The 8,987-nt window shown below is 41.1% G+C and overlaps 1 protein-coding gene across 1 annotated transcript in view; it reads right to left on the reverse strand.

Moving 5' to 3' along the window:
• Window positions 1-7,238, reverse strand: part of LOC147718758 (fibronectin type-III domain-containing protein 3a-like) — a 417,154-nt gene extending 409,916 nt beyond the window's left edge. The window contains exon 1 of the mRNA XM_086918744.1: window positions 7,077-7,238. The gene's annotated coding sequence lies outside the window, so the exon portion shown is untranslated. The remainder of the gene's footprint in view (window positions 1-7,076) is intronic.
• Between the last annotated feature and the right edge of the window lie 1,749 nt (window positions 7,239-8,987).

Genomic DNA, 8,987 nt, shown 5'->3' on the forward strand with positions numbered 1-8,987 from the left:
TCAGACGTACACCCACCCTTCAAGCATTCAGAAAGAGCCTCAAGACCTGGCTCTTCGGATGAGATGGAGCTGCTCGAATCATATATTGACATACACACACACATAAATGAGTACATCGTAGAATCAATTTACATTGTTATGGATTCCTATTTGGGCACAAATTTGCTGCCAAATTTTTTTTTTTTATTATTTAAATAGCTAAAAATCAAGCATCACCAAAGCAAATAGGTTTATGTTAAGTTATGGTTCTATTGTCTTTGCCATGTACAGGACAGCCAGAGGCAATTTAAATTGCAAACAAAAGGGGAGGTGCTGAAACAATGGTATTATTTTGTAGCACGTATCAAAATGCATGCGCTCCTACAAAACGATGCAGGGTCTTTTCCAATAAAAAAAGGAGGTGAAAAGCAGCACAGGGGTAGAGCAACGTGGAACATCGTGGAGGCAGGGAATTGGGGGGGGCGGAGAAAGCACACGAGAGAACTTGCTATTCGAGGGAGTAGCAATACAGGACATGGGGAGTTATTTGGGCAGGACACACAGGGAGAGAGCTGGAAAACACATGCACTCTCATGGAGTGTTTAAGCAAAAAAGAAGAAAAGTAGTTCCCTAAAGCAAGATGGAACCCAGCCAATCAAAGAGATGGTAAAGAACCTATGGTCCACGGCAGGGACCAACACAAGAAGTACAAGTTGGGACAATGAAAGCCATTGAAAAAGAAGAAGCAAATGGCAGTGACAATTATGCCAACCAATGGGAAGCAATAGATATGCTGTAAGTCCCTGCAAGTTCCTATTAAGGCCACACTAGGTCTTTTGCTACCAGACCGCTTGCACTGTCTGGTACACTCAATCCAAAAATCATGGTTTTAGCCAAGCTCCCAACGTTTATGGTACGCCAGTTTGATATAGATGCATCTACCATAAAAACAAGTATTAACAAAGTCACTTACTCTTTCGTCTGCATGTGAAAAGGGTTCCTACAAACACAAACATACAAACCCAAATAACACTGACAGCAAGGTCAGGATGTCAGCATGGTTTTCCTCATGTCATAAGAGCAGACAGGGAAGGGAAGAACCTCTACCCCTTTCAACAAAGAACGCATAACAATGAGTCGCCAGCTTTCAAGTCAAAGCCAGACAATGAAAATTAAGATCACGATGAACTGCATTTAGACTGGGTGGCTATGGGATGAGAGCTGGCAAATAAGGTAAACAACATTATAACCGTGGGTAGAGCCCGTCAGAGTGTCATATGTAGATATGCCACTTATGGCAGCAAACATTTGTATGCTCTCCCCCCAGGTGGCGAGCAGGATTTGTTTTTATATTACCATACGGCTGGTATTTTCTAACTGATTGACAGGATGTTCAGACTACAAGTTTCCAGTATATCTGCGACATGTTAGTAGTCCTTTACAATATAAAATGCTGGTTGTACTGTCAGAATAAGACTAATAAAGATACATTATGTCTTTTTTGAAACATTACATTTGAACTACAGTTTCCGGCTATATGTCTATCAATGCGCTGGACCAATTACTTTTTCGCTGAGGCTGCAGGGGAAATGTGAGAGCTAATAAGTATTGTATTTAATGGCACCGAATACAAGCATGAATTAATTTGATACCCAGTGTGTGTCAAGTCTATTAACCGTATCTATAAGCAATGCTGAACATGCTGTCTATAAAATGCTGTTTTGGGCCATGATTATTTTACAGAGCGGGGCCTCATCATATATCTCAAGCAGGTGCCGAGTGAGGCGAGGTATAATCCCTGAGAAGCAATGGTAAGTACTGATTCTACATAAGTGCAGCAGATGTATTGTTACAGTTATTAATTCCTCTATTCAGATGTCGTAATGCATCATGCATCAGTGGAGGATTTGAATATTATCACATCACAGTCGAAACTGTATGTATTTTTTCTATAGAACAGCAGTGGCAATAGTTGTGTGTGCTGAGGTCCTGAAGAAAGCCAGGGAAGGTATCCCTTATGGCTGAAACATGTTGACCACTGAGACAGTGATTAAGTCTTAACTGTCTCTCTATTTCACTTGCACTTTTGTTTTTAGTAGGACATCAGATTTGAGACATCAAAAGTAATATATTTGTTATCTCTCTGCTGTCTATCTCTTTTTAATAATAATTCACACTTTATATTTTCTTGCACCGCACCAACAATCTTTATTAAGTAAAAATAAGAAAAAGATTCCCTTTTGCACTTATTTCTTTTTGTGTGAACTACACTAGAGAATACAACTTTGTCTTTGTGTCCTCCGTTTGAAACCAAGGGTGGACAAGAGACGGTTCTTTTGGAACCCCAGATGATGACACTGGGATCTTGAATGTGCAATGATGGGTTACCAACTATCCTGAGGTGGTTTAAGTTTGTCTTTTCCACTTTATTATTTGTCTACCCGTTTGTTGTTTCTCATCATACTGAATCGAGGTAGCGCCTAATGTAGCGTGGTTTCTCAGATTGACACTTGGAAGAACGTTGTTTTCAAAGACCTAGGATTCTTGTGTTGTTATTGAATAAGAGTTTTTGGGGATTGAATCCTTTTGGTCTTTGTCAAAAATTCCCTCTGACCCTCCATATAGTAAATAAGGTAAACAACCAGTTCTGGTGTGCCTCATAAGGATACACCCTTAGAAAGGACTTGAGTCTATTATTATATAAAAAAAATGTAAAAAGCATCAGCAAAGCCAAAAGGGTTGAAGTTATCTATCCCTTTGGCTTTGTCAATGATTGGTTTTGGTATAACGTTATTGTTGGGGAGGGGCTGCCGCGTCCCCAAAAATAAAAATAAAATAGCAGAGGCTAAATTATGTTTTGGTCTCAAAAACTACACCCAGCCATACTAGTCTGTCACTTACTGTGTGCGGGTGTGCCTCATGTAAAAGAGCAGAATGTCGTCACTCACAGGTGAAGGTAGCCCAAAGGATGAAGTAGGCTGACCCATTGCCCCATTTATTTGCTGTATTGGGAAGAGGAAAAATGTAAATGACAGCCGGCCAATGGATGAAGAGGGTTGGCTAAAAGCCCCTTTAACTGAGTATAGTACACGTATAATTGTGATAAAATCAAAAAGGTGTTAGCTAGCGCCAGGCCTGGAGAAACTGAGATGAGAAAAGTCCATAGTAGCACTCAAAACAGTACAGACATTGCCTTCCCTTGAAACTGCACACATACATAATTAGCTAGCTTGCTAGGATTAATACACTTTTGATCAAATAAAGCTGATTTCATTTCAAACCAGTTCAAATAATGTTATTTTAATTCAATTTAAGGAAATCAATGTTTAACTCTTCTGAATGCCTACTATTACAGGTGGGAAAGGACCGTCACCATTTCAAGAGTTACTTATTTCATAGTAAGTAACAAGCAGCCTGTCGGTGTAAGGCTTCTTCAATATGTATACAAAATGATTTATGTACTTTGCTTAAACTATATGTGCTGTAGCATGAACAAAGGAAACACTGTTTTGTAAAGCACGGAATCTGATGTCCCACTTGTGTCCGAAATGCCACTCCTATAATGCCAATGTGACCATTTGCCCACAGAGACACTAGCACGGCAACAAATGAAATCACAAAACCACCACAACTTCGAACACTCAAAAATGTGCTTCTGGACAAAATGAAAGACTAAGGATTACTGGGACTAGCCGAGCAGTTTCCTAGATTTCTTAGCCATGGGAGCACAGAATGTGCAAAAGAAAGGAAATGTATGGAATCGGGTGAATTCCTTACAAACAAGCTGTAAACAAGAAGACATTGTAAACAACAATTGACAACGTCGAAGGTTTGGCTGTTTTTACAAGTCAAAGAGCTTATTTACTGATCAGTTCTTTTTTCGTGGTTATGTGTTGGGTGAATGACAATGAATAGTTGGATGATTCAGTGCACGGATGGATAAATGGGTGATACGATGGATAAATCAGTGCACAGATTGGTAAAGAGGTATGTAATGAGATTAAATAGATGAGTTCAGAGTTGGATAAATGGGTATGATGACCAGTGAGTGCAGAGAAGATTAACCGCTATGTGACTGGATGAGTGAAAGGATGGACCAATTGGTACATGCAAGCATACACACAAGAAATAACACACATTTTGATAGCTTCAAACTCTAATGTCCCTCAACTGGGAGCGTGAGACCATCAAAAAGCGACAGAGTAGTATGTTTCCGACATCGTAGAGCAAAACTTCACATTCAATGTAAAGTGTTTCAGTTGTGTCAATGTCACACTGTATCCAGGTGAAAGAGAGATATCACTTATAGCAGAGTTTGCAATAGTGCAACAAATGTGTTTTCATTTATTAGCATTTTCGTTGGATATGACTCAGGTAACAACTTAAAAATGTGACTGCACGAGGAGGTTTCTTTAAAATAATGGTATTGAATTTGTTTATTTCCAAGTAGTTCTGTCATTGTACATTGTTTTATAAGAACCAATTGCTCAGTTCCAAGCTGACATAACGGCCATGTGTGCCTACCAGCACACTCCTTGTATCAATGCAGCAAATTCACTTTAATCAAAGTTTTCCTGGGCTACATGGGAACAAAAATAAGGAACACATGGCGGCCTTTTTTAGTGATCATATAAGTAGAGACTTTATTGCAACCTGTAGAAAGCACTATATAAGAAATATTAGACCCATGCAGCACTTGATTGTAACTATAGCTTAGAGGGGCTAATGCCAGTAGACTGAATCAGGATACGCCACATAGTGAACATGGGACATCACTAACATCCATGAAGGCCAAGTCCTCTAAATGTAAATTGTCCTATGGACGTGCAGTAATAAACTACATACAACATGAAAGACCATTACTTTCACCTGACTCCTCAAAATGAATTGATGAATAAGTTAACAGAACTGAAAACACTCAGAGGCTAAGAGGTAGGCTGGGGGAAGGGAGGGGCTCGCCTTGTACTACCTATGTATAAATTTAAATAGCTCTCTTTCCATACCACAAAGCAAGACAACAAACGTTATTCTGCATATTGTGCCATCAATAATCATGCAATTAAAAAATGTCATACAATTGCAATAATTAAAAATTAATATCAAAATGAAATCATATAATTCATTATGCCAAAAACATAATTAAAAGAATATAATAGAGTATACAATTTTCAGAAGACAATCTCCACCATTAATCTAATTATGTCCATCTTTGGAAATACTAGGAGATACATTCCTTTTTAAATTATTTTGCCTAGCCCTCCACATGGTCAATAAGAATCGTGATACCGCTAACACTACACACAGGGAAATGTCATTATTTTAAATTCTCAAAACCTCTGTAAATTATGTGCACAGAGCTATTGGGATGGTTAACAAATCCCAGGTTTTATTGCCTGGCTCCTCTTTGCTGTACACACAACCTAAAATAAGAAAAAATAAGCCTAAAGAGAAAGGTACATTGCTAGTCCAGAGTCAAGGTACAATCACATCACTTCACTAGTTTGTTGGTCCCTTGGGCGCACAAAAATACATTAGGTTTCACTAGTATAATGTATAATAGCCTAATAAAGTACTAAATATGGTTCCCTCAAATGAGAGATTCACACATTCAGACAGAAAGATTCAACAAGGCATTCCTAAATAAAGTATTCCGATTTAGAAAAAGTCGAATAAGAGAATGTTATATTTCTTAAACATGTCGTTATTTAAACTTCTCTTATTTAGACTTGTGGGTTTACGTCAACAGTGTGAAAATATGTAAACATTAAACAAAAGTGTCCAGCCTGAAAATTGGTTGGTGATTCGACTATTATTTATTCAGAAACCGTTAACAGGTTGGTAAACGGTATTAAGCGTTAAAATTAACAGCGTTGTAATTTGTTTATGAATCGTGCGGAAAAAAATTAGATCGAGATTAGTAAACATCAATCTAAAAGGACCACTACAATAATGCTATCGTCTGTTGTTTTAATTGCTACTACAGGCCTATAAGATTTGTGAACTGGGAAAAAGTAACACCCCAAACACGTTCTGAATTGCTTTAATAACACTGTGAGCTCGATGCAGACAACATAAGTTCGAACGGACCGCACTTCACAAACTCTTTCTTCATATCCCAACTAGCTGGGAATAAAGCTGCCAATAAGACATCGCTCATCCTACTGGAACAGGATCTGCGAACGGGCTGCCGGGCGAGACGTGCTGCACAAACGGAAATAAGCTGAGCAAATAACCTGGAAAGCGTGAGGCCCGGCTCATGCTGCGTGTTTACAGAGCATGGATGTGTGACGTGTCCACCGAGGAAGAGCTGCAGTCCCGTGTTAACGAATAACGGCACATTACAGCACAGACGAGGGGCCTGGAGCCAGGCTGTGGGGTCCAGAAATATAGAGCATGTCCCCGCCTCTCGAGATCGGCCCCGCGGCTCGTCGACCCTTAGCGCGTTCACGCCTGGAAAGTTACATAAAGCGGACCATGGAGTCCAGCCCCGGCAGCTGCTACCTCCGCCGGGGCGCGATGGGGCAGACGTCCAGCCGAGGGGAGCACGGTCGCGGCTGTTTCGGAGGCAGCGGGGAGGCTGCTGCTGAAGTTTGCAGGCAGGGTCGAGCCGCGGGTCTCCCTGCGCCCGGTGACGTCACCTGTAGAGGGCTCTTTGTTGTGACTCCGGGCAACAGCATCCCAGACACAACTCCAGGGGCTGTTACTGTATCCGCCTGCGGGAGCGCAGAAGACACTGGAAGAGGAAGGATCGCAGCGGGGAAACTGGTATGCGGGGCAGAGAGTGGCAAGGAGCTGTGCTGTGGGGTACAGATCCAGCGGTGGGACCCAGACTCTCCCCGGATGCCGTGTCTCGGTGTACGTGGCATCAGATCAACAGCTCTCCCCTTCGCGCGTCACAAAACTACTGTCAGTATCAGAACCCCAGACATGAATGTCCAGCGCCGTCATCGCTACCTTCAGAGGGGGCTGTGAGTGTTGGAGATGCTGCCGAGGTCACTCCCCTCAGCACCCTCTCCCAAACACAGATGTTTTTGTACAGCTCTCTAGCATAGGGTCTGAGGGGGGGGCTTCAGCTCCTGCTTTATGTCCTTCCTTACCTCCAGGCTCCTGCAGTCCGACTGTTGCACAGTGTCTGTCCTGGGTGCCCCCCCTTAGTCCGTCCTGTGCACCGCGAGACACAAGTAAAGTTCCTGCACTTCTGTGCGCGCGCCTCACAAGCACTCGGGCGCCACGGCCATGATGGAAATGGAATGCGATCTGAAAGTGCATGCGCGCGTCGGGACAGTCCCCCTCAGCACCGAGCATGCGCGGTACATCTGTGCTGAGCTGAAGCGACCAAGGAATGTGTGTGTTTGATCAACATGTAGCTCGGTTTAGACAGCTAGCTGCGTTTGTCACTGTTATGTTTTTATCAGATCACATCCCTGGCTTAAAATAACTTACATTTTTAGAACCCAAATTGCAAATAAGCATAAAGAATTATATACAGACCCCGAGATTCCGCGTATTAAGGCGTGCTCAGAAAACCATGAGCATGTTAAGAAAACTTCTTAGGATTCGGGGTTTAGGAGCCAGTATATTTCTGGGGTGGACATAGACATGATTGGGGACGTTCAATTGATCTAGGCTATACAAAGTGCCTTTGTCTTCAAAACTGACCTCAAAGTTCTCCTCCTTCAAAGACACTTCCAAATGTAATCTATGCCCTCTCTATTATCTGAAGGAAACCCTTCCATTATAGAAAAATCTACTTTACATGACTATGGAAGTGTCTTCCCAGTGTGTTCTTCTGGTTTGAGAGTCTGCCATTTATTGCAGTATTATCCTTCTACCTGTGTTTGGAACTCGTGTGTAACATGCACCCGTCACTTTCTCTTGTAACACACTGTTTTCTACCTCTTACATTTGTTTGTTTTCGATACCTGCACAAATGCCACCAGTGCCTACGTAATGTTTGTTCTTGTGCTTGAGTGTCCTCCATATATTGCATTATTATACCTCTATGTTTATTTTGTATGCTTTTGTAACCGGCACACGTCACTTTTTCCTCCTGTAATGCACCGTTTGCTACCTCTTGTATTTTGTTGGCTCACGATTGTCACTTTTGTAATACACCGTTTGCTACCTCTTGTATTTTGTTGGCACACAATTGTCATTTTTGCTTCATTTAATGTAACATTTGCTTTTGTACTTTGCTCACTTGTAATGTTCTCATGTATCAGTTATGTTCCTATTGTGAAGCGCTCTGACACCTTCGGGTAAAGTCTACGCTATATAAAAACGCATAAATAAAAAATAAAAAAATTCTGAAGTAAAAAAAAAGGCAGGCATAAGTAGTCACAGTGTGCAAGTAAGCTTTATTGTTATTTACATAGTGCAATAATGCAAGGGTGGAAGTGTGATGTCAAGCATAGAGTTTGGATTGGAGGAGAATCCTTCAACACTTTCACAAAACTTTACAGCTTCCTCGAGGAAGCATAGATGTTTGGCATAAAATCATGTCTAATTGTTTTAGTAAAATGGGGCTTTGCATCAAAAACGGTGGGTCGTTGCATGGGAATGCTCACTTACCATCCATGGAACTCCTTCTTACCACAAAGAAGCACATAGCTCTACCATGAGTTATGTTAGGCCACTTTCCAATGCAAATCAGAATTAGTGTTGGAAAGTAAACCCCAAAACAACACTTTTCCTGGATTTGTGTCTCACTTTTGTGAAGCAAACCTAATGAAAAGTGTTACTATATTCCCTCCTAAGTCTTTTTGCACACTTTGTGCCAGCCTATCGTATACTGTGAACAGTCTAACACATTTTTTAAACTGACTTATGTATTCACAATGCTTTCTCTCTCAGGCTAGAATCTCATAGGTCTGTAAACACATGTCACTAGTCCCTAGTGTATCAACCAGTTATATACACATATTTTTTAAGTAATCATTGTAAACAACTAAGCTTTCTTACCAGACCTAAGAATTTCCACTGATGCAATCTGTCTTTCATTTATTTTT

This window comes from Lissotriton vulgaris, chromosome 4_1 (genome assembly GCF_964263255.1).
Source record: "Lissotriton vulgaris chromosome 4_1, aLisVul1.2, whole genome shotgun sequence".
Taxonomy (NCBI): Eukaryota; Metazoa; Chordata; class Amphibia; order Caudata; family Salamandridae; genus Lissotriton; species Lissotriton vulgaris.